Here is a 26,990-nt window from a genome sequence, read left to right on the forward strand (position 1 = left end):
AAGGCTTACTATGTATTAATTATACCTCAATAAAACTTAACAACAAACAAAAGAGGTCTATTGATAGCCTCGCAAAATCAAACCACCAAGGGCTCAGGCTACTGTAGTTGACTACCTTCTAGAAGATTACTACGATTAGTTTACTCTACAGATTCTAGGAAAGACCACGGAAGAGTGAGGGGATGCAAAACAAGGAATCCCCCACAGGCCCAAGCCTCGGACCATCTGGTTTCATTTTCCAGGAGGAAGGTGGTGTATTGTAAAGTGTATACGTTCACATTAAACCTGGCTCAGTAACTTAGCACCTGTGAGCATCCTCTCCCTTGTGGGCACACGGATGACAAAGCCCACCTCCCAAAGCTACTGTGAGCACCAAATGAAGGGCAAGTATTTAGCACCTAGCACCGCGCCAAGCATATCACAGGCCCTCAAACTGAGTTCCCTTCCCCTCTCCCAGACCCAGGCTGCTCACAGTGGTGGCTAAGGTTCAAGGCTCAGCCCATGAAAGCAGGAGAGAAGCAGAGGGGCTCCCAGGAGCTGAGTGAGGATGGAGTTAGAGCCCAACAAAGCACCAACAGGCACAGATCTGGTTCCATCTGGATGTTTCTGGGGATAGGGCTGAAGTGACGGTAGTCCAGGGCCCCTGGGTGGGTAAAACGAGGGGGCTCACAGCCTGGGTTCCAGTCTGGAATTGGCTAAGAGGCAGACAAGATGGCAAAGCGGATTGAGAATGGCAGCCGTGACATGGAGTTTTCAGGGCAAGGCATCAGCCCGGATGTGATTAGGGTGGGGTGAGGGAGATGCCTGACCTTTGCAGACCAGATAAGCAAGTATAGGAGATGCGCAGTAATGACTGAGGGAGGGAGGGAAGAAATTAATGCAAATTAGCACATGAGAGGGTGTGACTCGATGGGTGCAGAGATGTATGTGTGGGTGGTTGTATGTAGTGTGTGTGTGGATATGTTTATAGTGTGATGTATGGTGTATGTGCGTGATTGAGTATGTGTGAGTGAGTTTGTGCGTTCATCTCCAGGAAACAAATACACATGATTCCACTGACTTTCAAGTCTCAGCAGAAAGATGACCCCGCCATCTCCGCAAAGTATAGGAGCAGAGGAAACAGGAACAGCACTGAAAATCAGCCTCCATGCCAATTTCATATCAGCCCACCCCCAGTTTTTAAAGGGGCTGCTCACGCAAAAGATTTAGGAAATGGTACTGTGGGGAATGCAATGTCTCATCTTTAGTTTCCCATCAGCTGCACTGTGACCCAGGAGCAGAGACCTATTCAAAGGGTGCTGGTACCTGCCAGGGGCCAGATACTGAGTATTCACATTCCTCATCTTATCTAATCTCCAGACAACAAAGTAAGGTCAGGAGTTTTGACTGATGAGAACATGGAAGTTAAAAAAACCCAGGAGATGACACCCAAACTAGGGCTTTTTCCCATAATACACCATCTCATTCCAACCCAGTTTCGATTCAGCTCGGGGACGTGTATGTACATGTGCAGGTGTGCATATGTGTATTCCTCTGCATATTTGTGTGTGTCCTAAAGATGTAACTGGGTTTCCCTTGGGTGTATATTATAATGGGGCTTACATTCCCTCTGCCTCCGCTTTGTGAAATTGTGGTGTCGTATTTTAGCTGCTTCCCCAGCAAGCGTGAGATAGAAAAAATAAATCCCTGACAATAATGTGTCTTCAAACTATTCTATGTGCCACACTTTATAAGATAGATATTCAATACATTTCTAGAAAGAAGGATACTAACATTTGCTAAGAGCTAGGGTGAGCTCAAACTGTCAAACTTTTTATTTCAGTTAATTATCCCCAAATCCTGCAAAGATTGCATTATGATATTCATTTTTACATCTAGGGAAATTAAGACTTAGAGAAAATAAGCAACTTGGCCAAGTCCATAAAGTTCATAAAACATGTGAACCTCAGTCTGAATGATTCCGGAACTCAGACATAGCTTTCCTACTGCACAGAAATGACTGTGTAAATGGCAGTACAGCGGTACACGGTGGGCGCTCCCACCGCCATGGCAGCTTCCCACAGTGCCCCATCCTTTCTCCAACCCCCACCCTGACTCTCAGGGAAGAGCTCAGCACGACTACAGAGAAATCCTGTCCCCCAGACAGACAGTAACCCCGTCCCATCATCTTACCGTACACACTGAGTCACAGAATGGTCCAGGCTGTCCCATCTGTGAGGCCAGCCTCTTGGGCATGTGAGCTGGGTGCCCTCAGAAGGACTCCTGCTTGGTTTCAGGCCCTGCTGTCCTGGGTCGAAATCTTTAATAATTTTTGAACAAGGAGCCCTGCATTTCCATTTTGCACTGGGTCCCGCAAATCATGCAGCTGGCCCTGCCCATCTTCTACGGCAGCCAGCGCAGGCAGACTTTCCCAGGGAGAGCAGCCCAGCCAGCCACTCCCTGTATGTTTCCAAAAATGTTACCCACAGTCCCTGAATGGTCAGGACTGAACAGAGACAAGTCACTTTAATCTGGGGTGGCTTTCCGCCTGAATGGCCTTGATGGGCAACGCAGTAACTGCTGGGCTGTTTCCGGCCCTGGTCTCCCCTCCTTATCCCGCGTCACCCCTCCACTCCACACTGCCTGGCTTCTGACCACGCTGTCGTTACTCACTGCTCCCTCAACACACCATTGCTCAAGAGACTGAAATTCCTAGACGGCATAGACACTTCTGCTTTTATCTCCAACTCCCCCCACAGGACTCTTCCTGCAAACTCAGCAGGAACTTGATAAGAGTGAATGGATTAAATCAATTGCTGCATTTCCTGCATTCTTGACTCTATCAGTTATAAGACATATCATCAATGTGATGACATTACATTATTCATACACAGAGATTGTATGTCCTCCTGCAATCGGGTAAATATTCAAAGCAAGAGCATTGTTAACTTTGAAATACAGTAAGAATGCGCTGCTTGTTCTCCATGGGGGTTGACAATATTATCCCCCACCCTATCCCCAACCCCATGCCCACCTCTGCTTCCTCCGCCGCCTCTCCATCCCTACCTTCTCCAAACAGCCTTCCTGACCATCCCAATCTACCTGAATGCTCCCAAATAAACTTGAAACACTTTGTGTGTGCTGTTTATAGGATATTTCATCCTATAGGACTACATGGCACTTCATGATATTTGATCTTTCATATTAATTTTTATTTTTTATTCCAGTGAAAATTTCCACCATCTAACCTCTGGATCCCATGAGAATAGTTCCCGGCACAGTGTTATATGTGCAAACCCTCTTCCTGAATGAAATACATCTAATGGCAGTGGGTGGGGTGGGGGGGGGGGAGAGAGAGAGAAGAGTTAGCTCCCCGGAAATAAATGTTTATGGCAAACCCAATGAACTCAGGTCCTTCAACTTTTCCTCTTCTTCAAAGTCCACTGGAGGTCAAAGGCATCCAGACCTTGGCCAGATACCCACAAGAAGTATCGCAAGTGACACTCAGCAAGAGGCAAAGGCATGCTCCTTTATAAACCTGCATCATTAAATCAGACCTTGGCATTCCCAGACAAAACACAGGACATTTTCATTTCTGTTTGTTTCCTCTTTCCTCTTCCTTCCTTGTAGGTAAAGACATCTTGTAGGTAAAAGGTATAAGAGATGTATTTCCTCTCTGTGCTTGGAGGAACAGGATGTTTCCTCTGAGGGAAACGAGACCCTGCCTCCAGGACATCAGGCTGCACGAGCTGGGATTTTCCGAGCCCAGGCCATCCCTCCCAATAGTCCCAAGTCCTGGAAGCAGTCCTGGCATGGACTCCATTTCTAAATCCTTTCTATGACCCTGACTTCCCTGCAAGCTTTGCCCTATTCTCTCCACCTCATTCTCTTCCCCATCTGCCTCCTCAGTGCCCAGTAACTGAGGCCCATGAAACACCTCACCCTGGAATCTGCACATCTGGGTATCTCTTTCCACCCTGTCACCCCTCTAGAGGTCCTTTTCGCCGTTCTCCCTTGTCATGGTGTTTCAGGACAGTGTGAAGTCCAACCTCCCGGTCCCAAGGCTTCAAGCCCCTCTTCCTCTATGGTTTCAACGAGCTGGTTTCTCTGCCTGGGGCAGCCTCTCCCAGCCCCTCCCCATTCTCCTGGCCACTCACCTGGCGAGCCACTCTCCCCTCCACTCAGGTGTGGGCTAGGCAAGCCTCCTCAGCTTCCTGCGTTTCTCCGCCATCAAATATCAGACAGAGATGCTATTGCTTCCTGAATTCCATCACTCACACTGGGCTGTGACCTTCTTGAGCACAGTTCAACAAGAATCGTGTGTCCAGCACAGAGCCTGGCACACAGCAGCTGTGCCAGAGTTTTGCCCAGGTTTGCATCTCAGACCTGCCCTTCTCCCTTATCCTTTCTCCCTGCAAGCAAACCTTCCCTGACATTCTTTCAGACTAATTCAACAATGCTCACTGCAAAATCCTCCTTTCCCCAGTCTCCACCTCCATAGTTCCAACTACCCACATCTCTATTCATTGTGCTGCCACAACGCCCACCAACTTCCTCTCAAGCTGACGTCATCTCCTCCCCCCTTCAGACCACCCCTGCTTTTTTTCTGTGATTGACACACCAGTCCTAAGGTTCAAAACTACAGAATCATCGTGAACTCTTCCTTTGTCTTGAGTACTGCGATATGGCAGGCATTTTGTATGTATTACCTCATTTAATTCTCACAACAAACCCTTAAAAGTGGGTATTAGCATCTTGATTTTACAGACGAGGAAACTGAGGCTCTGAGAAGTCAAGTGACCTGCCCCGATTCACAAGCACATAACTGACTGAGCCGGGGCTTTTCGATAGTTCAGATTCCAGGGCCCTAATCTCAGAGATTTGGGGTCAGCAGATCTTGGGTAAGGACCCAGGAATCTGCATTTTAACAAGTTCCCAAAGAGATTAGGATGCATGTCTCTTAGTTCACTCTGGGTTCTCTGCCCTCCTCTTTCACCAGCATTTGTAGCCACCTTTATCTTGATCCGCCCCTTCTTCCCAGAGTTGTGATCAGACTCCCCAGGTTCTCACACCTGGCTGCAAGGTAGCATCATGGGGGCATTTTGAAAAACATCGATGCCTGGATCCCAATCAGAACCAATTAAAACAGAATCTCTAGGTGAGCATGGGAGAGCCACCAGGATGAGAAGTAGCTCCTCCTGGTTTGCCCAGGATTGTCCCCGTTTTAATACTGAAAGTCCCATGTCCCAGGGAACCCCTCAGTTCTGGGGAAAATGGAACAGTTGTTTACCCTACAGGTCTCTGGCATTTGTAAATCTCTCTAGATGATTCTAATTTGCAGCCAAGCTTGCAAAACACTAGACGAAATCTGGGTCAAGAGATGCCTCTCCCAGTCAGCCAACTCTCGCGGGCATTCCCGAAAGCCAAAGCTAACCTTCGTTTTGTTTCCATGTAGCTCAGGGAAACTCAAAATGTGTCCCTAGGCCAGCAGCATCAGTGTCACCTGGGAATTTGTTTACAGAAAGGTAGAGCCAATTCTGAAAAAATTGTTCTCTCAGCTACAGATCCTTTATGATCCCGTAGAGCAAAGGACATTTACTGGCTTGAATGAGGTGGGGATTAAGGAGTTAACTGCCCAGCAGGAGCTTGGTGGTGGAGGTGGTTTGAGGTTGGGAGGCCAGTCCCTGAGGAGGTGCAATGGTGCTCAGAGGGGGCTTGATTTTGATTCAGATGAAACACACTGACCGCTAACTAACGAGCTGGCTTGTTTGTGCCATCTCATTAAATTCAACACTAACTCTGTTAAGTATATGATGTTGGGGTCCATACATAAAAGTTTTCTCTTCTTGGTTGAGTTCAGGACCAGTTGAGAAACCCATACATGAAGCAGACAGATGGAGGTCACCGTATCAGCTACGTTCCTGATAAAGCTGTGGGAGTACGTGGCTTTCTATCTCTGGCCAAACGGACTTCCCAATACTCCACTCATGAGAGAGGCCCGCTCCCATGTCCGGTCACTGACACAGGAGGGAGGCCGTGGACCTCCCACAGAAGCAGGCTCCTCACTTCATGACCCACAGCTGGCCAGATGCACTCACTCTGCAGGTGGCAAATCGCAGACAGGACAGGGAGCCTTGGAGTGTTGGCAGGTCCCGCTCATAACTTCGCCCAGAGTCACTGTTAGAGACGCCTCGCCTCTTCCCTTGAGGACGTGATGGGGAGGGAGAGGCCTGAGAGTGAGCAGCCAGGGCTCTCCACCCCTACGCGCACGCACTGCACGTTAGAACCACTCATGACCTGACCCCATGCCCAGAGTGGCTGACCTGCTCTGGGGAGGGAGCTGGGCACTGGCAGTTTGTAAAAGTTCCTCAGGTGATGCTACGTGGTAGTCAGGATTGAGTAATCACTTTTGGGAGAAACAGCTAGGAAATAAGAAGCCAGGGACATTCCTTTCTAAGGGTCAGGGTTATTCCTATTTCACAACCAGGGAACCCAAGTGCTCGGGAACCTTGAGCATCTTGCCCTGTGCCCGGAGCTCATAAACAGAATCCTATGGGGGGAAGACGGGGTGGGGGCAATGGCAGTGAAAGGATCGGCTTTCTCCAAATCTCAGTGGACTTGGAGGTTTTCAGCCAGGTTGGAACCAGATCAGCTAAACCAGCAGTTCTAGAATCTCCTAAAGGTCTTATTAAAATGCAGCTCCCTGGGGCCCACCCCCACAGTTTCTGATTCAGAGAGAGCGCTGTGTAGCTGTGAGACGAGCACAGCCTTCTGACTTACACAGATCTGGGTCCTAGCCGCAGCTTGGCCACCACCTAGCAAGGTGAGCTTGCCTGGATGACCTGTCTCTGGCTCAGTTTCTTCATTTGTCAAATAGAGACCATGGAAGTAATGACCTCATGTGTTTCTGGGGAGTGGAATGAGGGCACACAAAGTGCCCAGTGGGGTACACGGCGCACGGCAGGAATGGGGAGAAGTTACAGATGTTGATTAGCGTCTGTAGATATTGTTGTTATTTGTTATTTGGGGACAACTTCTTTGAAAACATTGGGAGGAGGTTTTGGATACAGGCAAGAAAACCAATAGGCAGAACACCAAGGGGAGAAGGAGCTAAGTCTTGAAGGATGCAGGAGGGGAGCCAGAAATGGAGCAGGAGCTAGTGCACAGAAGTGGAGAAATCAGATCGTGTACAGAGGGTGGGGGTCTGCTGCAGATCTGGCTGGGAGAGGGGCTGGGATTCAAAGTCACCTAAAATAGAACGGCCTTCTCTCCAAGCTCACAAGTTGCTTCCCCCACCCCCTTCTCTCTGGGCTACACTCCACATGCCTCTGTCCAGACTCATTTGTTAGAACTGCCCCCACCCCACCGCACCCCCACCCCTGCCCTAGGGATGCGAGGAATCTTAGCAATGTGTCGGACTCTAAGTGCTGGAGGGAAAGAAGCAAAATGAAGGAGAAAACCTGCTCTCTAGGCCCATGTCTTTGTATGACATCCCACTGCCCCCACTTTTCCTCTCCCCCAAGAGATGGCCACTCTGAGCCTGCCTCTGGTTAGGAGTATCCAAACCAAGAGAGGCACCAACACCCTGCCCCCCATCACCCAACTGCAAAGCCCTTTTTGCCAACCCCCCGCCCCTTCCCTCATTCATAACTGGACTCAATGCTTAGCTCCCTGTGTCTCCCCCGATGAACTTGACTTGATTGCAAGAGTTCCTTCCTCCATGTGTACAGTCATTCATGCATCCATTCATTCCATAAATGTTTACTGATCATTTTCTCTGGGACCAGGGACCGTGCCAGGCAGCAGGGATTCCCATCTGAAAAGACAGAGTCCCTGCCCGCCTGCAGGCTAAGGAAGAACGCTCTGGATTTGGAACTTACCCAGTCATAAGGAGAAGAGGGGGCCCCCTCCTCACGCTCTGCAGTGTTCTCTTTTCTAACATGAGAAGAGACCTCCCAGCCACTGGTGAGATGCGGCCAAGCCTTCCTCCTCTCTCTTTTGCATACCCGAAATACTCCAAAGAAAACACACCTGTATCAGACATGGATAACACACTTCACGCTGCTTTCCAACCCGTAGACTTTAGAAATTTGCCCAGCTTCAGCGCATGTCTTCTGTAACTGCCTTGACCCCTGTGTCTGATACTGTAACTTAATGACCATTCTAACTAACATATGACCTAGTACTTCTTGGAAGTACTAGGCACTGGAGATGTAGAGGTGAATAAGCTATGTTCCTGAGCACCGAGAGATCACAGTCTAGTGGGAGAGCCATGAGCATAAACGGATAGTTATAACACAATGTGGGAAGCACATAGGTAAGACATGATGTGAGTAGAAAGAGCATCCATCGAGAGTACAGCCTGCCTGTTGGCAAGGAGGACAACAGGGGAGGCTTCCTGGAGGAGGTGGTGCCAGAGCTCAGTCTTACAGAAGAGCAGCTGTAAGTTTGAGATGAAGCCTGTGCATTGGCTTGATGCCAGCCATTTCAGGTTGTCTAAATCACTTCTCCCTGACTTCTCGCCTCTCCTTTCCCCGCCCCTCCATCTCAGAATGCCCAGGGCACTGGGGCTTTTAGAAAAATAAATCCCTGTGCACATGGTATGATTGTGGGTGAATTATCCCCCTCCTTTTATTTAGCGTTAATATTATAATACCAACAACATGATGCTAATTATGAAGCTAAAAATATAAAGCAAGGGTTTATTCACCCTGGTTATTTTTAGGTGTTGACCAGATGCCTCCCCTCCCCACTTAGCCTTTCAACTCCAGTGCAGCTGAGGGCCAGAGCTGAGTATTTAAGTGTGGCACCATGGTCTTAACAGCTGGAAAACAGCTACTGGCCGACAGAAAAGGGCAGGGCTTCAGCCAACTGGAGAACTGCGAGTCGGGGCTGTACCAGGCTCTGCAGAAAGGAGCTACAGCTGTGAGTCAAAGGACTCTTTAACTGGGGGAAGCAGAGTAGGGAGGACGTGGTCACACCACACTTCTTGTCAAGCTGAACAGGTAGTGAAAAATCACTGTTTATGTCAAGCCTGAATGAGAACAGAAAGATGTAGGTATTCACATACATGTGAATGGAGCTTGCTAACACGGAATGAGATTTCCTGTGACAGGATGGGTCTGCCCTATTTACCCCTGGTCGAGTCCATTGAAGCCAATCCCCCTTCCTCTGGGGATTTTATACATTAGTCAAGGGGCCACATTTTATGTCACTGAGTATTAGCTAAAGAACCTGCAACCCAAGACTCCTTTCTGAGAAGCAGCAAAACCCTCAGGAATAGGATGGGGTCGAGAATGCAGACATTTTAGCATCTAAACTTGGCTATGCCACTAACTAGTTGTAAGACCTTGGGAAAGTTACCTCACTTCTCTAAGCCTTACATTCTTCATCTGTAAAAAGAGAATGACAGGACATACCTCATACTGGAATCGTGAGAAGTGACAATTCAGGCATAAGACTGTATGTCTGATACAGAGTATTTATTTCACAAGGAAAATATTTCCCAATATATTTTGCCTCTGGGAAATCCAGGTGTTCATTTTTTTCTCTTTCCTTTCTCTAGTACCCTTCTAATATCATAACAAAACCACGACCCTGAGCAAAGAAGCCTCCAGAACAAAAAGGTCAATAGCATGGGGAACGGTTGCTAAGAGGTAATGTTGGTTTTTTCAGACAGGAAGAATGAATGGAAAACCTTTTTAGGACTACAAGGGAATAGAACTAAATGGCCATGACTTCAGTCCCTTCTCCACCTGGGGGTGAGGGGCAGTGAGGAGGTGAGGTGGGAAGAAGGAACATCACTAGAAATGACCCAATGACTGGAGAATCCCAGAATAAGAACATACACCTGGGGAAAAGTCATACCCCTTGGAGACGCCCTGCCTGCAGCTGAGCGCAGAGCCACACGCTCTGTGAGGGGCAGGTTAACAAGGGCTGAGGAAGTCGCCTGGGGACTTCCTCACATCCAGGCCCTCCAGGGGCAGTTGGTGTCCCAAGAGAGCCAGTGGGCCTGAGGAAGCCAGAGGCTTCAGCAGCGGGTGCCAGATCCCCCCTTAAAACCTCCGAGGGATAAAAGCAGACCTGGCCCCTTCAGTGGATTTCAGCACAGGGGCTCATGAAGCAGAGGGAACACGGCACACTTTACCTGTGGCCCCACGGCCCTCCCGGGGCAGCCTCGAGAATACTGGAGATTCCTGGGCACCAGACCACAGGGGGAGGAGAGCCACAGGGAGACATCTTCACAGGGAGGTGACTTCACTGAACCGTGATCCAAAGCCACTGTCTCACTTCAGAAGAGACTAAAGTATCTTTATTGATCAAGCTAAGATTTGTATTGCAAATTATCTATTATAGGAAATAATTAATTACCTGTTTCTGCACACGAGTTGTACACATTTGCACCACCCATTTTAGTAAGTCTTCCCTAAATATTAGCTGCTATCATCATCATCATCACCACCACCACCACCACCATCATCATCACCACCACCATAAGGTAATTGCGGGGATTACATGAGCGGACTCCTGAACGGTGATCAGGCATTGCTTGGCCCCTCGCCAGCACTGTGTAAATATCCATCATTGCCCACCCTCTCGATGAGGTCTTCCATGACTACTTAAAATAACCCCTCCCCCAGCACTGTCCACCAACTTTCTCCCTTCCATTTTCCACACAGACTTATCACCATATGGGATGGTGTATACTTTACTTTTTATAGCTTCTGTCTCTCCCAGTAGAATGTGAGCTCCATGAGACATTTTTGCCCATCATTCACAGCCGTGCACTGTGCCTGGAATCACTGCCTAGCACATCACAAGCCCTTGCAATAGAGAATGAATATAGGAAACATTACTTACCAACTGTGTAAATTTACGTAGATTATGTAACTCCCTGTGCCTCAGTTTACGTATCTGGAAAATGGGGTTGGTGCCTATAGCCACAGATTGAGGTGAGGATTAAATGAGACAGCATTTGTGACTGCCCACTCCAGCCCTTGGTATGGGGTCGATGGATGCTGGCTGATCTAAGAGCACCAGGCTCAGCCTGACTCAGGCAGAGCCTGTAATGGTTAATCCCTGATGCTCTTCTCCCATGTGAGGCAAGGCTGGGCTGCGGGGCCACTGGCAGTTGTCCAGGTAGACGATGAATGTCAGAGGTGGCTGCCTGCAGAGCTGCCCTGGTCCGCATTCGGGGTGTTGACCCAGGCAGCTGGAGTCTCTCCCCACCCCCTCCTGCTGAGACAGGCTGCCTGGTCCTAGAGCGTTTGTGCGTGAGTGCAGGAGCTGAGCGGTGGGAACCTCCACCCGCCTGGGTCCCACGCCACATCCTGGCCTTGGGGGAGGTGGGCTGAGGCCTGGACTTGCTCCCGAGTCATTCCCAGGCGGCCTCCTCTCCCGCTGGCCCAGCTGGGCTTTCGGAGCCAGAGGGCTGCAGGGGCAGATCTGTCCCTCAGCATCGCATGGTTCCTAACCATGAGGAGAAAGACGCAGGCCTCAGCACAAAAAGTCTGGATTCTGAGCCCAGCTCTGTCAGCCCTGAAGCCCACCCACCTTCCCAGCCTCAGGGAGGGAGGACGTTCAAAGGCACATGAGCCTCTTGTGGCCAAGTCACAGACAGGACACTGAAGAACTAACTGCAACCACGACCATCTCCCATTTCTCTAATTTCTCACAACTCTCCAGCTTTCCAGCAACTTCCTCAAGAGTCCGTTCCTCTCCATGACGGACTGAGAGAGAGAAGGAAGCAAAGAGATGCAGAGGTTTCAGCATGAATGGCGAAGATGAATAAATGCATTTACCCCACGGTTTCATTCATTCCGGTCATGAGTGGAACTCCCCCTCTATGCCAGGCACTGTACACTGTAGGGACAGGACAGAGAATGAAACACAGACCTGGTTATGAAAACAAAAGTGCTCTTGGTCGAGGAAGGGGGTCGGGCAGAGCTGCACAGGGCACGATGGGAGTCTGGGTGGAGGGTCTCTGACTCCAGCTGGGGAAGGAGGGAGAGTCAGGAATCAGGGGAGGCTGACGCGGAGGGTGCTTCTGGCAGGTAATGTCTTGGGGGAGCAGCATACAGGAGCTAGTGAATGAAGAAATATCCTTCACCACGGGGCTGGCTCAGAATCGCGCTGGGAGAGAGTAACCTCGGTGGCCTTTCTCTCGGTATGCAGGGACTTGCACTAGAAACTAAGCCCTCTGAGGGCAGGAACGTGGTCAGTCTGCATCCATTGGGCTACAACACTGGTGGACACACATGGGAGGCACTCAGTAACGCGTCAGAGAATTACCTGAATGTGTCAGTAAATGAATGACCTTCTTGCAGGTAAGGTCATTAGTGACTCCGAGGAACCCTTGCTCTCCTCTTACCCTCCTAGCACGCACCAAATCCTATTGCCCAATTTCCTCTCAGTGAGTATAAACAGCATCATCACACGCTACAATTCTCTACCGGGAAGAAGGTGTCTCCTCAGCCTCCAACACAAGTGTCCTTCGAGGGCACACACAGTGGTATTCTGTCCATCTCCCAAAGTGCCGCCAGCTGCCCCCCACACACAGCCACACTCCCTCCGTATGCCCTGGGCACAGCTTCGAGAATCTCACGCCACATGGACAAAAGCCAGAATGAGCAGGCAGTTGGCACCCACGTCAGGACCCTGCTCTGTATAAAAGAACAGGATAGAACTACTACCCACAAGCAGTCCTGGGCATACTGCAGGGCCAGCCACACACTGCTCCCCAGCTACCACCATGGGCGCCATACAAAGAGGGGTGCTGATTAGAGTGCTCTGTTCAGACACCTCCCTAAAGCTGGCCCCTGGGTAAGTTATCCAAACACCAGCCCCTCTTGTTTCCTTCTCAGAGGAAAACTGCAGAGAGCACAGGTTCCCCTGGTGTTTATGATATTCATTCCTATATTCATTCATTCTGTTGCTCGAACGATGAATGCACCATTGAACCGTCAGAATCCTTGTGTTCTGGGAGCTCAGTCCAGTGAGAGCCAGGCACAACAATGGTTTTTCACACATTGTGCTACATCTGGGGCAGCTCTGTGGGGGGCAGAGATGAGGGAGAACCTCACCTTCCTGAAATTGGGGGTGAGTGGGTGGGAAGTGGGGTTGGGGAAATTTTACACATTGGTGGTGTTTCAAGTGAGTCTTAAAGGATGGCTTGGTAGACAACACGTACCAACCTTCAGGCAAAGGGAAGGGCAGGAGTTAAGACGCAGAGTGTGAGAGGAGGGGCGTGTAGAGCAGGCTTGGCCAGTGCGGTCAGACCTGAGGAGTCGTCTAGGGCTTGATGATGAAGGGAGCCACTTTCCTTGGATTCTAAAACTGGGTTTGGGAGTTCCCAAATTCCCCTTTGGTCCATTAAGAGAATCCATTCTCACACCAAGGAGGTCAAGGGGAAGTACACGTCACACAGAGACAGAGGCCCTGAGTAAAAAGCGAAGCCCAAGCCCATATCCTACCAGGCACAGGGGCACTTCAATGGACCCCCACTTGGAGAGATAGGCAGGAGGGCTGCTGTTCTCTGGAGTGACCGTGCACCACTGCATAAACTCAGATGCAAAAATCTGACTCTGGAAAAGACTACCCTGTTCTGCTCCTGGATGGCTATGTCTCCCCTCTTGGGGTGTTACCCCTTCCATCCCCCAGCCTGTGCCTGAATGCTGAACGAACTCAACTCCTTTCTCTGACTGCCCTTCAGGGGGGTCCCACACACTTGACGGGAGGCATAGTCTGTTGAGAGCTGAGGTGACTGTCCTTATCAAGCCCATTTTTATAGAGGAGAAAACTGAGGCCTGAGAAGCAAAAATACCTATCCCAGAGCCCACAGCACACGCATCACAAACCACGTCTCGAACCCCATTCCGGAATCCTCGGCCAGAACTTTTCTTTCTCATCAAAGAACAATGGCAGACAAACCGTGGTTTGGTTCTTTGTTTCCCATTAAATGGTTTCTACTGAAGATAGCCTATATGGTAAAAACAACTATAAAAATGTAATACAAAAAAAAAAATGCTCCAAAAATCTTAGCTGAGATTCATTAGTGAATTTTTCCCTAACTATTGAATCCTGCCAGGCCCAGGCTATACCACCTTTCTCTTTGGATGATGTTCCCTGATATTCCAGAGATACATTCACAACGTCTCCTGGTCTTTACCTCAAATTTTCCCTTTGAAGCCTGATGAATACTTAGAAACGCTTTTGTAAAAGGGGAAAGTGCTTCCAACAGCCAGTCCAAACCTTTCTGATCTGCCAAGCACATACAGTTACCATTCTTTGCCCTCCATTGGTATGCCTTTCATATTCCACACCTGAATTCATGTATATTTTCCTTAATTTTGGTGTTCAAATGGTCCTAAGATGAAGTGAGCAAAATCACCAGCAAAAGCAGAAAGCAAGGGATTGGGGAATTTTTAGGAGGACCAGGTGCCATTTGGGGTAAGTTTTCCAAGAAAGAAGAGCTATTGTTCATCCCAGCTACACAACTTGAGGGTTCTGTTGGAAAGGAAGAAAACAAACACACACACAAAAAAAGAGAGAGAGAAAGATTCAAGACTCCCCTAAAAACCCAAATGACTTCTCTCCAGTTTTAGAACAAACACCACAGAGACGCTCACCTTGGGAGAAATCTGCCTTCCTGAAATGGTCGCAGCTGCTTGCAGAATGCGACCTCGTCCTGTGGGTGACGGTGATGAAGCAATGACTTACAGAAGGCAGGAAGCCTTGACGTTCCCAGAGGGGTAAGGGGAGGGCTCTTAAAAGTCACAGTGTATCTGCCAGCAACTGTCGGTTATTTGGACTAGCCTTCACCAGCTCCTGAGAGCTGGCCCTAGAATCACTTTCTCCCCAGGCCTCGCCTCCCCCAGCTGAGCAGAAGGTAACCATGTCTTTGTTATTTCTCCCCAGTATTTTTAAAGACAGCTAGATGCAGAGCCAGCAGCAAAAGTTGGACCAAGATAGCTGTCTGATGGGGAAGGAAACCGGACTGGTAGAGGCCTTCTCTAATATTTCCCAAACTGCCGGGACACACAGAAAATGTGAGGCTCATCCTCATTTCCTACTGGAAACTGGAGGTTCACAAAGGCCAAATAATTCGCCCTGGACCATTTCGTAGTGGTAGAGCAGAACTGGGTGTCTCTGCTTCTGCATTCTGCCCAAGAGATGCCAGGACCACTACCCGCGGTGTTCAGGCTGGGAACTGCAAGAGAATCGCCCTTCCAAGGGGATGAATAGAGCCACCCTGCCCCCAGGACACATACCCTTGGGAGGAAATGCGCCGGCCGGACACTCAGCACAGACACTTGTGTGCACCCATGCTCCTGCAACTCCAGGAGGCCTCATTCCAATTCGCACCTTTGAAATCACACCCATCTCAGGGGATAGTGTTGATGAAGGCCCAGCACCTTCTCCTGGGCACCACAGACAGTGTGAGGGCAGGGGAGAGGGTGTCTGGGCTGCTTCTACAGCAATATGCTAACTACTTTTCCCTTAAGGAATGACAGTCTTTTTAAATTCACAGCCAGGCTCTTCATGGGCGAGCAGCATCCCTGACCAGGCTTCCCCTTGGCAGGTCAGCTACCCAGACCCCACCTGAAGCCATCCCGAGGTCACCTCTCACCACTGTCCTCCAGGAGCCAGGGAGTTGGAATCACCTGTTTCCAGAAAAGCAGATTGGCACATTCCTGTCTCTTGTATCCTCCTCTCCTCTTCTCACCCAGCCTGTCTTGCTCCATGTTCCACCTGTTCATTAAACGCCTTGGAAGAGAAGGAGGAGCAGACATTCATGCTCTGGGCCCTGCGAGGAGCTGGCTCCCCACAGCCCGCCTTCCGAGGCACCTTCTCTTGCAAGAGGCACTGTGGTCCTCTCTGGCTCACTGTCTGTCTTTCAGCTCATCCCGCACAGGAGCTGGGAGGCCTCTGCTGCATGCTGACACAAATCCTGTCCTGAGTCTACACAACCATCTCTGTCAGGGATTTGGGGCTTGTTTTCTTAATTAAGTGAAAATGCTAATAGGGGAGCCCCAGGAGCTGGCATGCGCCTAGCCTTCAATGGCTGCTGGAGAAAATTCTTGCTTTGAAATCTCGATCTCTCAGGCCCCACTCTGGATGTCAAAACAAACAGGGACAGACTCTGGTTATAGGGCCAGTGACGGGTTTAGCTACTGGACGCTTCAATGCCCGACACCTGATGAGATTCTGCTTTCCCAAAATGGAACAGGTAGACCCTCCAAAGCCCCCGGTTCGGTCTGGGTTCTAGGGGCAAAAGGGGGCAGTCATAGGTGTTGGTGCCAACACTGTTTCCTGAGTGCCTACTGCCTGGCAGGCTGAGCTGGCGATGGGGAGGTGGCCGAGATAGCCAAATCCTGTTGAATCCTGCCTTTGAGGAGATAAAGTTAGAAACAAGTAACTAAAGTGTAGCATAGGGAGGTCACCCTGAGGCAAGCGGTACACGGCAGAGTCACCGAGGAGAGGAGGAACCACTGTTGGTGAGGGTTAAAGGAGGGTCATGGCAGGACACAAAGAGGGAACATTGAACCTGAACAAGGAGTCAGAGTCTGAGGAGTAGACAGGAAGCACGAGAAGGAGGAGGGCGTTCCAGCAAAGAACAAAGCTCAGGCAAAGAGGCCAGGAGGCATGCAAGAGGAGAGTATGTTTAAAGAAGGGCAGGTGGTGTGGTGTGGCTGGAGAGTGGGGCTTATGGGGGCACGAGAAGGACTTGGTAGAGAAGAAGCACCGGGAGCTGCAGAAGCGGGTGGGCACATCCTATTAAGGAGTCAAGCAGGCCGTGGGGCATGTGTTTCAGCGGAGGCTAACTGCATCCCAGGCACAGCGTGCCAAATCTGGCCCCCTGCCAGACTTTGTAAATACAGTTTCATTGGCACACAGCCACGCCCATCCATGTACATATCGTCTAGGTCTTTGGTGCTTGAGTTGAGTGACTGCAACAATTATGTGCCCCCCCGTCCCCGCTGAAATACTTACTCAGGACCTTTACAGAAAAGACTTGCCGACTCTTCATGTACAAGACGGAAAAGGGTAGAGAGGGGTCTGGAGACAGAAAGACCAGGATGATTGCCCAGGCTCCAGGTGAGGGACAGTGACCAGAAAATGAAGACACACTAGAGCGTTAATCAGATGTACGTGTGAGCACAAGGTGCATCATGGCAGGACCCAAACCTCAGCGGGAGGAGAGGAAGAGGAGACGGAAGGGGAAGAGCAGGTCTGGGTCCCGGGTTTCCGGTCTCCAACCACCTGCACTGGCGGATTATCCGCTCCACAGGGTACTGCTGGTCACCTAGCCCCGTACAAAGGCCCAGGCACCAGGCTGGCGTGAGGTGCCAGCACACCCTGGGTGGTAAGGCCGGAATCATATCCACAGTTCCCTACATCGTGGATCCCACTATGGCCTTCTCACCTAACAGCTGGATACAGGGAGACGTCAGAAGGTTCTGGAATGACCTGAGGGAGAACACCCCTCTTTAAGAGGATGTCACACGGTGCTCCTAGGAGGCCCTGACTCTCCCTTCCCAGCCTTAGCATACGTTTTCCAGCTGTGAAGGCCTAGAGAGGAGCAACCATTCACTGGGGCTCAGAGATGCTGTGTCAGAGTGGGGCTCCAGCTCCTATTTGGGGGCTTTCCTCTTTACTGACTTGTATGTTCCTCTCTGAGCCTCTGGACTGAGTCCATCCTGATCCTGGAGACCCAGAGGCTGGAAGAGCAGAACCCCCAAGCTGCTTCACCCTACGTGAGTTCAGGTCACTGTGCCGGAGGAAAGGGGGATGTGGAACCATGTTATCTTGGGACACCCGTACTGCACCTCGCCCTTCTTGCAGCAGAATCGGTGTAGGCTTTCTTAATCTTTGGTACTTTGGGCCTTCCAAGCAAACAATGTAGAACCCAGTTTAAGAAACAAAGCATTAAAAGTTAAACACTATCATTTTCGGAAACCACTTGCACAGAAACATAAATTCAGGGACTAAAATCTCATGCCAGTGGTAAGTTATATGATGGCCATTTAGAATGAATGCATTCGATTTTTAGATTATTATTGAAATGAAAATAAAATGCAACATTTCAAAAAAAAAAAATGCAACATTTCTTAAGTAAAAGAACCTTCTCAAGCACAGTTCTTAACACACTCCCCCAAGGATCTGTGGGCCCGAGGATCCAGACTGTGGAGTGAGGTCGGCTGCACCTTCCCCAGTCTATGCCCAGCCTTGTTGTCAATGCTCATCGTTGGCACATAGTAGACCTTTGGCTCAACTTTGTTGAACAAACAAATGAATACATGATTGAATGAAAAAGTTCAAACCTGGATCTGCAATTTACCAGCTCTGTGTCCTCAGGCAAGGTCCTTAACCTCTCTGCGCCTCAATTTCTTCCTCTCTTAAATCTCCAAAATTATTCGTGACTCAAAGAATTACTGGGAGAATTAAATGAGATGGTACCCATTAAGCCCTTGGCATAGTAACGGGCACATTCAAGGTACAGAGTAAACGGCAGTTATTATTATCACTTTTCAAGGATAGCTTTAATCCCATAGCCAAAGAGCTTTCCAGATCTTCATACTCTCGCAATTCCATATGGCATCTTTGTTTCAGGAAACCACCAGCACAGAGCCCCACACAACTGAGGTCACAGGAAAGAGCTATTGGAGCAGAATTTAGCAGAGAGCTTCTCTGACTGGGAACTCGCGGCCTCAGAGAAACACAGGAGCTGAGGCTGCTACTATCTCCAGTCTCCTCAGGGGCTGGTTACCTCTCAGGCACAGGCCCAGCCCTGCAAACTGCACTTGGGCCTCCCAGGCATAGAGGTCATCTGTGCCCATGCCACAGATACAGGGCTGGGGACCATTGCTCTGCAAAAGGTGAGGGTGCCAGCTCAGCCCCATTCCGCCTGCTGCACAGATCTCTCCCCCCCCATTGCTTCTCACACTGAGCTAGAGGCAGTGTGGGCCTCTCCGCAACGCATCGTTCCCAGGCTTAGGAACAACAGGCTCCCCATTCTTCCCTGCCCTTGGCAGACCTGCCTCCTCCCACTATGGCACTGCCCACTGCGGCTCACAGGCAGCTGCCCCAGTCCAAGGGGCCAACACAGACCTCTTCGAGGCCTGAGGAACAAGTCCAGGGCCTGGTCTGCCCCTCACCCCAGGAGGAAGAGGAATTGGCCTGAGTCCCCTGTTGAAACGCAGCAGCAGGGTCACCCACTTCACCCTCAGGCTTCAAATGTCATTTGGCCTCGGGCATCTTTGCATACAGCCCTCACTGACCACACTTTGTTTTCCCCAAATAAGAGAGAAATCTGACATCTGCCCCTCCCTGATCTTCACCCCTTGGGCCAGGCTCCAGATATTTCCAGATGTCAACCCTCAGCTCCCTGCTTCAAGGGTGACGACCACTGAGAGGAGGGGGCCAAGATGCCCAAGTCTCACCACCCACAGGGAATCCCAGCCCACCTCCTTCTCGCATTTGCCCATCAGATTCTGAATGAAATGTTGCCATTTGCAACAACATGGATGGACCTACAGGGTATTATGCTAAGTGAAATAAGTTGGACAGAGTAAGACAAATACTATATAATTTCACTTATATGTGGAATCTAAGAAACAAAACAAACATTTGTATAGACAAAACAAAAAGGAAACAGATTCACAGAACCAACTGATGGTTGCCAGGGGGAAAAGGAGTTGGGAGGGTGGATGGAAAAGGGGAAGGGTAATAAGAGGTACAAACTTCTAGTCACGGGAGTAAAATAGTCATGGGGATGTAGTGTACAGCACAGGGAAAATAGGCAACACTGTCATAACTTTGCACGGTGATAGATGGTTACCAGACGTACCATGGGGATCACATCATGTGGTATATAAATGTTGAATCACTATGTTGTGCACCTGAAGCTAATAAAATATTGTATGTCAACTATACTTCAATAAAAATAAAAAAAATCCATCTGGCAAGACTCAACCCCAAATCTGCAATCCACAATCCAAGGAGGAGGAAGCAACGTGGGTTTCTGTCACTTCCCAAGTTTATTCAGCTATTTTCAACTTTCTTTTCAGGGATCCTGAGCTCAGTCCTTAAGAATGATCCTCCTATGTCCCAGAGCCGGGGCTGGGGGGATTGGAGCCCAGGGTCTCAATGGGGAGGCTACAGACAGGACAGAGAGCCCTTCCTAGGCCATGGGTTCCTGGGGGGATGTACACTGGATTCTAAGCAGCGCCCTTTTCAGAGGTTCCAGCACTCAGGTCCAGCTCAGGAGGGTCCCATCTGCAGCCCACAGGGGTACCGTGCAGGGGTGGCAGTGCCCTCCATGGAGTAGCAAAGCATGGGGCCTCCTTTCTCTTTTATTTCTATTAAATTATTTGTTTTTTTCAGTTACAGTTGACATGCAATATTATTTTGTATTAGTTTCAGGTGTACAGCATAGTGGTTAGACATTTATATAATTTAGGCAGTGATTTGCCACCCCCACCCCCAATAGTCTAGTACCCACCTGGCACCATCCATAGTTGTTGCAGCCTGTCTTAAAGGGACAGCCTGCACTGAGAGCTCATGGACAGCAAAGAGGGAGCAAGAATGAGCCAGCCTTCTGCAGGGACAAGCTCTGGCATAAGCTCCAGGGTCTGGACTGACCCAGAGAGCAGGACAATAACCAATAACAAATATTAATCATTTACTGGGTGCTTTGCATGAAAGAACTTATTTGGTCCCCACATTTTAGGATGTAGGTATTGTTGTTGTTCCCATTTTATAGATGAAGAAACTGAGGCATAGAGAAAGGAAACTGCCAAGGTCTCACAGGTAATGAATCAAAACATTAGGATTTAACATAAGTGGTCCCACTAGAGCACAACCAGGAGGAGAACCTCACTAAATCAAGCTACAATTGCCGACGGAGCACCTACCAGGGTCAGGTTCATACCCTGGGAGAAGCATCACACAACACAAGGAGTCTGCCCTCAAAATGCTCACTGCAAGGAATTATCCAAATGCTAAATATCTAGAGGGTGGTATTACCTGTGCTTGTTTTTTTTTTCTTTTTATCTCTACCGTTTTCTGTATTTTCCACACTTTCTAAAATAAGCAGTTATTCCTTTTATAAAGAGGAAAAATAAAGATTCCAATTTGAATATTTCAAGTGACCCAGACGAGAGCAGGAAGATGAATGAATTCTACACGGAAGTTCCAAGAGGAAGGAGAATAACAAAATTAACAGGAGAGTGAAACAATACTCTGATTAAATCTATTTAAGTTTTGCCTATTATGAATCTACAGGCAGGTTTTCAATAAAATGAAAGCAATATTTATTTTAGTCAAAACTGAAATAAAATGTTGTCTAAAACCTAATCATTAAAACAACTCAGTTAAGACTCAACTCTTATGTTATCCAGACCCTTCGTAATTTGATCACCACCCCATTTGCAGCTTCCCTTCACTTTGTCTCACCCACCCCACCTGGCAGCCAGGCCAGCCTTCCAGAGGTTTCCCTAAGCCTATTCAGCACGCTGACATTTGCTCACGCCGTGCTGCCTACCTGGAATGCCCTTTTCTTCTTCCGATGAAGTCACTGACATCCTTCAAGACCTGGCTTGTCACTGCTCCTATGGAACCTTCCGCTCCAGAAGTGATCTCTCCGGGCTCTGAGCTCCCACAAGCTTTGCCCATCCAGAGCACACTATCTGAGCTGCCATCACACTGCCTGTGAATTAATTTAGTCTTTGTTCACTTTTCTATCCCTAGCACCAAACTATCTGTGGAACAAGGCAACACGTGATAACAACAATTACTGCTTGAAGAGCCTCTATAGTTTTCCAGGTACTTCTTCCTACAATATCTCATTTGAGCTTCAAAACAACTAACTGCTTGGGTGGGTATTAGAACTGTCAAATGGGAATATGGAGGAAGCAAGTAATGCTTGAGGTCCTTGAAATTCTGCCCTTTGGAGATGAGGTTTGCCCACATGGCTTGGAAGGGCGGGCCTAGCTACCTGACCTGTTTCTGTGAGGCCAGACTGTTTCCATCTCACTCCCCTGCCTTCTCCACATGCCTCCCAGTGTTCCGTCCCAACATACCCTTGCCCTGGGCTCCCCCATCAGACAGGCAGGGGGTCGCCACAGGGCCAGTGGGCACAGAGATGATACTTCCCAGCTGGTGTGTAGTACGCATTCTCTCTGGGCTAGCGAATGCAGCACGGCCAAGGAGCTAATGAGACCAGTTTCCAGTGAGAACCCAGAACAATTCTGCCGGCTTCATGGAGGAAAATTGTGTCACACAGCCCCAACTATACCCACCAGACAGCCAGTCCACAAACTCTGGCACTGGGGGTCACGGGGAAAGGTGTGGACCAAAGGTGCACAGAACGTTAGAGCCAGAAGGAAACTTAGAGATCCCATTGCTCAAGCCCCCTCTGGACAGCCAGGAAAATCGGGCCCAGACGGGAGAGGGATGTGTCAGAATTACAGAGTGAGATGGTGACCAAGTGAGGGCTGACACCTGAGCCCTTTCTGACCCAAGCAAGAAAAATGAAACTTGAAGGGTTTGTACTAAAAGGAAGTCACCAGGCCAAATTATTTTGCAGGGCATTCTTCAAGTACACAACATACAAATGACTCTTGAATGCAACACCACATGCAGAAAACACTTAATAAAGAAAACAGTAAAGACAAAGCAGAGGAAGGTTTTTAGTGAAACTGAGTACCCCTGGAGTACCCCTGGAGGCCAAGCCATGTCATAACCCACTCCCTCCATAACCTCTCCTATGAGCAAAGGGGGCGTGAGGGTCTAAGTCTAAAATTATTTCTGCCTTGAGCACCAGAACGCATTCAAATGGAGATACCACAGACTAATATTTTGTCCTCAGGAAACACTATTTACAGTTGTGATAGTTATCGGTGCTTGGTCATATACTGTTGGTTCCCAAACCCCCACTCCAAGCATAGAGCAGATTGTACTTCCTGGCCGCTTGTACTTGTGTGGGGCCACGTGACTAATTGTGGCCCATGAGCTGAGAGTAGAAGCTGAGGGTTGTGATGCTTAATTTAAATGTCACCTTGGCTAAACCATGGTACCAGATATTGAGTCCAACACCAGTTTAGATGTCACTGCACTGTCACTTTTTAGATGAGATAAACATTTAAGTTAGTGGACTTTGAGTAAAGCAGATTATCCTCCATAATGTGAGTGGACCTCATCTAGTCATTTAAAGGATATAAAGAAAATAGTGAGGGCCCTCAAGGAAGAGGGAAGTCTGCCTCCAGACTGCTTTTGGATTCGAGCTGTAAAATCAACTCTTCCCAGAGTCTCTAGCCTGCTGGGCTGCCCTGCAGATTTTGAGCTTCCCAGCTCCCACAATCAGTAAGCCAATTCCTCAAAATAAATCTAGATAGATAGATAGGGAGATAGATAGGAAGGAAAGAGGAAAGGAGGGAGGGAGGAAGGAGGGAAGGAGGGACAGAGGAAAACAGACATCCTATAGGTTCAATTTCTCTGGAGAACCAGCACTAATGCAAATGTAATTAGGGGTCTAGAGCATTAAATTGGCAGGACCCCTTGGCATGCCAATCGTCAACATTTAAGGAGTGTCTGTTCTGCCAGCCTAGGTCCCTGAATCACTGTCATGAGCAGAGGCTCTCTGTTGACCCATTACAGGTAGCATGAGTAAGAAATAACCTGTTGTTTTAAGTCACTGAAATTTGCAGGTTGTATGTTATCACAGCACAAATCTAACTCATGCTGACTAAAGCATTGGCTGTTTGTCTTAGGTTTGAGATGCTGGAGTGTGAGGAGAGAAATCCAACACAATAATGGAACCATAAAAGGATTTTGATCTTGGCTGACAACTGAGTCCCAGACACATGGCTCTTCCTCCAGCTGCCCAGCTGCCCTCCTGTCTATTTTGGGATCCTGGGACATCTTAACTCAGAAGCCAAACACAGTTGTGTAAATGCATCAAAGGTACAATCTCAGTGGTGAAAGAAACTTCCCTAGAAAATGTTCAGAGTTCCGCTGAGGAATCTGACCCTGGGCCTGGAATGGGAAAGTCTCCAAAGAACAAAAGTTTCCACTACGGCAACAAGAATGTTAAACACGATTAAAAAAAAAAAAAAAAAATTCTCAGTAAGAAAAATGAGACCACGAGTATTTATAAGCCAAAACCCAAAGGCCATTCCCTGATTCCTGTGAGGTTTCCTGCTGGATGGGGAGAGTCAAGCAGTTGAGAGAGGGTACTACGAGAAAGGGAGCAGGATGTCCTTGGCTCACATGCAGATGGGTGAAGTGTGGAACCTTTGAGGAAATGCAATTACAAAGTACTGGTGATTCTCCTTAGGGATAAACAGGGACCCAGAGGCTGCTGGGACTTTGCATATTTCTTCTCAATGGATAAATTCAGACCCCTGACCTGGAATACACTACAGAGATAAACTCTGGGATCAACTAAGTGGTAATGGACTGAAACTAACACCGGAAGAATTTAGCTTAGACCAGTGGCTTTCAACCTGGGGCATTTCCTGGGACATCTGGCAACATTTTTGGTTGTTACGACCAGGGAATGTTACAGGCATTTAACGGGTAGAGACCTGGGATGCTATTAAATATCCTGTAATGCACAGGACAGCACCTCCATCCCCAACAAAGAATTATCCAGGCCAGGACCAAGGCTGACAACTCTGGCTGAGATTGAATCCCCGTTATGAGGCTGTGAAGGATTAGAACAAAAACCAGGAAGAACAACATGCTCCAACGGGGAAAAGATATGGACATATAAATCTATGTTAATAGTCATATACATATATAGATAAACGCAAAATGACTCTACCACTAAAGCATTCTAGGAGGTAGCAGAGTTCACATTGGTAGGGAAATAAATTTCATTGTTACTCTCTCCTCCCTGATGAGGGAGGAAGCCAGCAGGAGCCCTGAAGTAGAAGGTCCATTATTTAGAGGTTGTCTTTAGATTTGCAAAGTGAGACAAGGAGCAAAGTTGAGGCGTGAGACTGGAGAACAAAGACAGCTGCGCTACCGGACATAATAAAGAGGAGGAATTCCTTGTCTGAGTTGCTGGTAAGAACCAAAAAGCTTGGGAAGAAGGCCAAACAACCTGACTCTGGCCAAATAATCAATCTTTTCTAGAACAAGGTTGTCCAATATTCAATTTCAAATTGTTTGCATTGTTGTGATATAAACACCATTGGTCTCCTCAAACGTCCTTCAAGTTTACCATGTTCACAAAGCCCTTGGATAAATGGTGTGTGTGTGTGTGTGTGTGTGTGTGTGTGTGTGTGCGTGCGTGCGTGCGTGCGTGTAAGTAAATCAGGGTATGGGCATTGAATTCCACATGGGTCAGCACTGGGCAAAAAAAGAGTCCACTTGCATGAAACCAGTAATAATAGTTAACATTTCATTTACTGCAGCCCTACTAAGTGCCAGGCACTGATCAAATACTTGCCATGCAATCTTCCCAAATGATGACAGTTGCCCCATAGAGGACAGCACTGCTATCCCCTAGTAGAGCTAAGAGGTCTGAGGCAGAGGGAATTTAACTCCCTCACTCAGGGATCACAATGAGTCAAGGTATAGGCAGAATGCAAATCCAACTCAAATGCAAATCCTAGTTTTTGAGAGTCCATGTCCTTAACTTTGGGGCCGCCCTACTTGTGACCAGAGATAATTAAAAATCTTAACTAATTGGATAGAAATAGGAACGCAGAGCTAGAGGTGACAGGAAAAATAGAGGCCATCACCTCTTACTTTGCAATCTCTGCACCAGTAATTCTCAAACTTTAGTGTGACCAGAATCACCAGGTAGGCTTGATAAAACACAACAGCTGGGCTGGACTCCCAGCCTTTGATTTAGTGGCTCTGGGCGGGGCTCAAAGATTTACATTTCTAGCAAGTTGCAGGTGATCCCAATTCTGCTGGTTCAGGACCATTCTTTGAGAACCCCCTGCTCTTTTAGAGGGATGTGGGGCTTCCTGTGCTTGTCGGGGCTGATTCCGCTAATTTATTCTGAATTTCAAAGACAGGGCTCCTCAGGTGACATCTGGTCACAGTATCAACTACTGAGTAGCTGGGAATTAGAGAAGGCTAATACTGAAGAGAATGGAGAAGGGAAGGGACAAGGACTAAGTGGAATTCAACCTGGAAAAGTTCCTGAAGGAAGAGCCACGTGGTGAGAAGTGACACTGGGATTACTGATTTGATGTATACTCCTTCCGGATAGCAGGGCTCGGGCATTCAAGTTCCCTCCCTAGAGGAAACACGATTAATCCAGATGACCTGTCCTCTCTGGACCTTGTGAGAGGCTACCCCCTTGTTCTTTGGTGAGTCCAACCAGAAAGTCTCAGCAAAACATGAGTAACCAGGAGACACCCTCTTTCTCGCAATGGGAAGCTGTGCAAGACAGTGGTTAGAAGAAGGTGAACAAGTTCCCATTGCAGCTCTGCTGCTGTGTTGTGTGGACCTCGATTCAAGGTTCTTAACTATTCTAAACCTTAGTTTCCAAATCTATAAAATGGAGCAACTAACAACCTGAAACTCAGCATTGTAAAAGCCAACATTGTAATAGCATTAGAGCTATTATTTATGGCCAGGGAACCCAAGTCTCCGTCAGAGGCATGGATTTGCTTTGTTGCTGCTCACAGCCCGTGCAGGAGTCAGGAGGTTGAACTTGAGATCCTGGTTACCCTCCATCATTTAAAAGATCTTCCATCACACTGGGTATCCGCCAGTGTTTTAGGGTTCTTCCCCCAGTTCTGAGCTTTCTCTCTACCAAACCATGCTCAGTGAGCCCTTTCCATACCTAGCTCGAAAATTCTCTCATTTACACAGTTGGTAACACTAAGGGAAGAGACAAAATCAGAATACAGAACTGTCCAACATCTGCACATGCAATATGTACTCAACGCTGCTTTAAAAATGTATGCAGAGAGAGAAGACTGGAATGAGAGTTGCCAAATGTTACCTGAACTGGGACGGCAAGTTCCCCAAGTGTGGTTTGTGGC

The 26,990-nt window shown here is 48.5% G+C and overlaps 1 protein-coding gene across 3 annotated transcripts in view; it reads right to left on the minus strand.

The window, feature by feature from the left end:
* Positions 1-26,990, minus strand: part of DAAM2 (dishevelled associated activator of morphogenesis 2) — a 105,800-nt gene that overhangs the window by 56,674 nt on the left and 22,136 nt on the right. The window contains exon 1 of one of the 3 annotated variants that reach the window (XM_081034071.1): positions 2,173-2,268. The exons of the other annotated variants lie outside the window; for them this stretch is intronic. The gene's annotated coding sequence lies outside the window, so the exon portion shown is untranslated. Of the gene's footprint in view, positions 1-2,172; positions 2,269-26,990 lie in introns of those variants that run through there. 3 annotated transcript variants of the gene reach the window in all.

This window comes from Rhinolophus hipposideros, assembly GCF_964194185.1.
Source record: "Rhinolophus hipposideros genome assembly, chromosome: 3".
In the NCBI taxonomy this organism is placed as follows: domain Eukaryota; kingdom Metazoa; phylum Chordata; class Mammalia; order Chiroptera; family Rhinolophidae; genus Rhinolophus; species Rhinolophus hipposideros.